We start from the raw sequence: 6,500 nt of genomic DNA, 5'->3' as shown, positions 1-6,500 counted from the left end.
TATGTGCAGCCTATGCCAGGAAATATACGGGTATTTTAGTGAAATTTATTTTGGAACTACATAGAAACTTGTGCGGATGATTTCACAACGAGAAGAGTTAACAGTCGCAGGTGGCAAATCAAACCAGTGGAAAACTGAGGACAGTTGGTCGAGGGTCCCATTACCAGGCACTGCGGAAAAGGCTTATATGTGACTGTAAAAAGCGAGGTAAGGTGTCACATATATGTTTGGTTGAGGACCTTGTTAATATTTTCAATTCATTGGGGACGTATTATATAAAATATACGCTTGTATTCTATTCTCTCTCTCTCTCTCTCTCTCTCTCTCTCTCTCTCTCTCTCTCTGTGGCACATTCACACACACACACACACACTCTCTCTCTCTCTCTCTCTCTCTCTCTCTCTGTATCACATACACACACAACGCTCAGGATTTAATCCATGCCTGAATGTGCAAGAGCACATATTATGTATCCCACAAATAAAAGGATTGAAAGGGACAAAAAAAGACAGTCAAATGCCAGTCCCAAAACTACTACTACTACTAGTACTACACAAACACACACACAAACACACACACACACACACACACACTCCCCTTCACACTGTAATATATGCCACTTAATAGGATCAGGTACATACATATTCTATATGACTATGTAATCAATCATCTGTAGATGTGATCAAACTTAATTACCACTTAAAGTGTTACAATTTGTGTAAATGGATTTGTAACGATACGATTTGTATAGATAAGATACAATATTGACTGGTTCAATTGACTGTGATTTTGGGGAAGGAGCATGGGAATAATGGACATGTTTGTGTATTTGGACTGGAACCTTTCCATGAAAATGTGAGTGGAGGAGTATAGTGTCACTGACGGCAAGGGATATGGTCAGTGTGATGAATGTCAAATGAGGTAGTGTAGCATGAAACCATCTAACAGTGATGTGATTTGTTCAGCCACAGTTTGTAAATATTATGGACATTACATTCACAATTGCTATACTATACAAACACACTCACTTAACATATGGTACATAGCTACAAAAAATGAAAAATCACACAACAAACACACACCACACAACACACACACACGACACAACACATATGACACTTCTCTCTTCTCCACCTTTCCTCTTACCTTGGTTGATCTTCCCTTCACTACCGCTACTCTACAACACATCACAACAAACTCGGTCAATTTCCATTATGTAGATTATTTGTCATGTTTACCGAAGCAAAAAGAGGTATCGTGGACAAGGAAGGATAATTTCTAACGACTCGTAACTTGAGATCTACTCCAAATTCTACTACTCAGAATAAATCAAATCAATTACCAAGACTATAAAGTCACACACTCAGTCGAACGGACACGTGTTCCCTTTCGTCATGATCTAATTTATGCCACTTAATTAACGGATCAGTGCTGTCATTGTTCAAATTTTGACTAATGTAATAAATCCCAAATACTGTACATGTGTCACAAACTTTAACCTTAATTTTACAATTTTTTAAATGGATATGAACACACACACACACACACACACACACACACACATGCGCGCGCGTGCACACACACACACACACACACACACACACACACACACACACGCACACACACACACACACACACACACACACACACACACACACACACACACATTCACATGCAATACACATATAACCATATTTATCAGACCATGCATGCCCAAGTGTTTCCATGCTTATACAGGTGCAAGTATGGCTGACAATTCTCAGGAAGTGAAAACAATTATGATATCAAAATTCCCCTCCTTGAAATGGTGAATGTTGAAGCTTATAAACACAGATATGGCTTTTGAATGGAACCTGTGACTATTTAACCCCCACTCCACTCTATCAGGTCCTGAGCATGCTGTGCTTCCAAAAGGACTACACAGTACTTAACATGTCATATGATATGTGCTTTAGAAACTAAACCATCTGTCAGGTATTAAGATTTCTGCAGCCATACTTAAAGTACTTTGCTTTCAGGGGTGGATGTATGGTGAGAAATACTGACATGGATAATTGGATCTTTGAATTGATTGTGAATGGTCTTTTGCATAAATTTGTATACTTGGAGGATTAAGGGATTAGCATGCTTGCAGACATTTTGTTCGGGTGATATTAAAAATCACCTCTCTTAATCATCTAGGTTCTGCCAGGACTTCAACAATGGCTCACTCGCAGGCCATTGATGATTTTGATCTCAGAAGTCCTGCACTCAGATGGCATATCCATCCAGCATCCACTCAGTCCTGTCAATCAAACTCAAAGCCACAATCTTCCAGGTGTTGTTTTGCACTAATCACCACATCGTGGCAGCCAGTGTAGATTCTCCATATTTGTTTCCTGATAGATTTCTTATATTATTTTTGCTGGCGTATGCTGCCTTTCATTTGTTGGTTGATTTTGTTTTCAGAGGTTTGCAGTTCTGGTATTATTTTCTTCAGAAACTGTGTCTGAAATCATTTCATTTATCTCTGGTTCTGTCTCTAATTGTGATGTTTGGTGAAACCAATTGTTAGATTGTGTATAATGCAATGAACATTGTTTTTCAAATCGGTTTTTCAGATGACAGTTCTAGTGCTTGAACGGCTGTGCCTTGCAGTGGCAGTATGTGCATCGCTGATCACGGCGGACATCTATCTTCACGTTCCCAGAGGGTCCAACAACAGACTCAATGAGAAATCGGCAGCCAGGAAAAATGCAAATAGAATGTTTGATTCTCAGGTTTGTAAGAGCTTTTGGCACATACTGTTACTTTATGATCATCTGTTAGTCTGAGTAGGAGGTATAGCTCTGTTCTGTCACCATTGTACAGACTAGGAAACAGTTTCGCTAAAAGCAGGTGTGGCATCTCAGTTTGATCATTTCTTGTCTGTGCTGAATCTCTTCCTCTTCTCTTTTGTCATCTGTGCCTTTCTTTAATTTAGTTCATATTCTCTCTCTTTTCTCTCCCTCCTTCTCTCTGTCTGCCTCTTGGACTTACTCTTTCTTTGTCAGTCTGAGTCTCTAAGTCTAATCTCCCCCTCCCTCCTCTCTCTCTCTCTCTCTCTTCTATTTCCCTCAGTCATCTCTCCTCTCTTTCTCTCTCTTCTCTCTCTCTTTTTCTCTCTCTCGTCTCTCTCTGTCTCTGTCTGTCTTTCTCTTTCCCTCTCTCATTCGTGACCTCTTATTCTGCACAGTGGGTTTGCATTTGTTTCGTTGCATAGTATATATATATATATTTATCAAGAGTTCAGCCCAGATCTTATCACAACTGAACTTGATTCCTGTTTAGTCAGGATCCTTGCCACCTTAAGTTATTGGGCCATATTTTAGTATTGTCATACTCTGGCTTTCAGTTTAGCAGCAAAATAGTTACCAAACACGCACACACACACACACACACACACACACACACACACACACACACACACAATGCATACACACATGCATACATGCAAGTATGCACATGCGACATTATATGATAGTATCTTAAGAAATTTGACAAGTTACAAAGAACCCGTCACTTAATTAAGTATTCATAAGGCCATCACTTTCAGGCCTGTTTTTAGTTTGAATAATTATATTGTGATCAGTCATGCAGTAATATTTACTTTTCATTGAAATCTGCTCTATCTATGTGTCACATTTTGATTGTGTTGAGCATTGAACAAAATCTGTGTTCACAACTTCATTTATTTTAAAAATCTTTTTCAGTGACTGGTTTTCATTTTATTTAAGATAGTACCATGTTAGTGAATAATGATTGACCCAGCTGCAGAAAAAAAAAGCGTGAGTGGTCAGTAAAGATCCTGTTAATGATTGAGAAAACTACATCTTGCTTCAATGCTTCTTACTATATTTTGGCATTCATCAACTGTCTCTCGTAAATAAAGTCGGTGTAAGTGTGAAGTAATTGTTGTTGTTTTTTTTATTGGGGGTTTTGCTTTTGTTTTCAACTCTGATGATCTTTAAAAAAAATTTTTTTCCCTGTTCATACAGAACAACAACAGAGGTGGATACAATGTGGGTGACAGTGGCACTGCTGCATCAAGTGATGAATCTGGGCAGTACAGAATGGTCAGTAGAATTGATTTCACACCAAACTGCACATGTATACCAAACTTTTTTTTTCAGAAATATTGTTATAGTGATAGTTTGTATTATAATAGTTGCAGTCGAGGGTTAGCAGTATGAGAGGGCCAGCATGAAAGATGACACCAGTGAGAATGGGGGAAAAAGTGGTATGCTCTGATTTTGATTTCACAGTTCTTGGTAACAGCACGATTAAAAGCTGACTGCATTGTGATTTAAACAATGTGGCGTTAGAAATATCGCTGGTTTGACATATTGTGTTTCAAAATATATTCAGTTGATTTTGTTGTGGTTTTATTCCTGAATAGGCAGATTATTATCAGACTAAGAAGAGAGTGTGATACCATTTTAGAGAGTGTTATCATTTTAATTTCAGAAATGTCAGGGCTGTCAGTACAAAAATGATGAAAGAAACTATTGAGCTACAAAAGCAGCAAAACTAAGAAAAGTATTTCAGTCATTGAGAAAGTGAGACATTTTGCTCATAAACTAAGGAACTCCATTACTATTGTAGTATAGAAACTAATAGTTTTGAAACATGACCTGACTGTTTCCAAAAGCAATACTTCTTGCAGAAGATGAAAGGCACATAAGATAGGGTTGCACTTTGAGGGTCTCGCACACACAGCGATACCTGCTCTACAGACACCATCAATAATGATTTGAAGACCATCCTATCTCTGTGGCTGCCTTCACCTCTACACTCCATCTAGCTCACTATGATCAGCTTCGGATCCACTCCACTTACGCATACCCAGATTCAAACTCTCGACTGTTGGCCGCCGTTCTTTCTCTGTCTCTGGACCTTGCAATTGGAATGAACTTCCTCTCTTGCTTCATCAAGTCTCCACACTTGGCTCTTTCAAGTCTGGCCTTAAAACCCACCTCTTCCCAAAATAGCCTCCCTTCCCTGCCTCTTCCTTGTCTTTAGTTTCTCCAGTTTTAGAGTTATGCATGCGTGAGAATGACTGGTGCGAAAGCGCTTAGATTTGTCTCTGCACAAGATTCAGCGCTATATAAGTACCATTATTATTATTATTATTATTACTTGAAGATAAGATTGCTTTTGTTTTGGTTACAGAAATATTTCCAGAGTGACGCCTCAGCAGAGAGTGTGCTGACAGTGGAGTGGACCAATCAACATGGCTGTGGGGGAAATGAAGACTCGAACCCTCAGAAACAGAACTGCGTCCTGGTCCTGCAGTATGCTTGTCAGGATGATGTCACTGATGCAAGGGGTAAAAACAGCTTTGATGTTGATGTGCTGTTTGAATTAAATAAACAAAAACAAATGATAATTATTTAAAAGAAACTTAGGGAGTGAGAGATTATCTGTCAAAACAAAAAATGGATGAAACCCAAACCCAGATTTGACTGAACCCGCATTTGTATGCAAGCTCATGTATGCAGATGCAGACAATTATGTATGCACACATATTCATGTGCACATGTGTATGCACACACCGATGCACACACACACACGTACATGTACAGATATGCAATTACACACATTTAAGCGTATACATGTGCAAATCTTGGCAGAAGTGATGGAAGAATCGTACATGCGTACACACAGCTACATGCATGCACACTTTACAAAGACATGCACTTGTGTCTATGTACACTTATCTCCCAAATCGACATAAATGCAACTCTACTTGTTCTTCTTTCCTTTTGTGTGTGAGTGCACTTGCAGGAAATCAAACACTCATGTTCAACATCATATGCCCTTTGTTCATTGGAATTTGGAAGCGTGAAATTACCTAGTATGCATTTATCAGAAAATGAAGTATGGCTGACAAAAGATCAGAGTACAAAAAAATGGTCATTCATTTTCAGTTAATGATATCTTTTTTCCTTTTTTTTTAATTTATTTTTTTTATTATACTGTATGTGGTGAACACATTCTTTTTGACTGTCCCATTTTGAAATTTGAATTAAGAATTGACATAATTGTAGAGAATGCTACTGACCTTTTTTTTTTTTTCAACAAAAAAGTATTCTTCTTAGACCTGGAATCAACTGATTCTTTTGTTGTTAACCAGTGTCACTGTTCTCTATAATCAGTACCTGCTTAAAAAGAAATCTCTGGGAATGAATAGATTTAAAATTAAATCAAGTCTTTTTTTTCTGACCACTGTTACTGTAACACCAATACCCACTTAAAAAAAAAAAACATCTTTTTTTTTAAATATCACTGGGGATGAATAGATTTAAGATCAAATCAAATCAGACTGATTTATAGTTGTTTTAATATCTCCTCCTTCCTAGGAGGGCCTGATACTTTCCGCAACGGAAAGGAGACAACCACAGCAAAGTACACCAAGCCGACCAGCATGACAGATGCAGGGACCAAAAAATCTGGTGACGTCAACAGAAACAGGGGCCTCC

At 38.3% G+C, this 6,500-nt stretch overlaps 1 pseudogene; it reads left to right on the top strand.

Moving 5' to 3' along the window:
• Positions 1–47: 47 nt before the first annotated feature.
• Positions 48–6,500, top strand: part of LOC143285965 (solute carrier family 22 member 4-like) — a 33,705-nt pseudogene continuing 27,252 nt past the window's right edge.

Source organism: Babylonia areolata, chromosome 9 (assembly GCF_041734735.1).
Source record: "Babylonia areolata isolate BAREFJ2019XMU chromosome 9, ASM4173473v1, whole genome shotgun sequence".
NCBI classification, from domain to species: Eukaryota; Metazoa; Mollusca; class Gastropoda; order Neogastropoda; family Buccinidae; genus Babylonia; species Babylonia areolata.
Note: the sequence above shows the minus strand (reverse complement) of the source record. Positions and strands in the feature narration are given on the sequence as shown.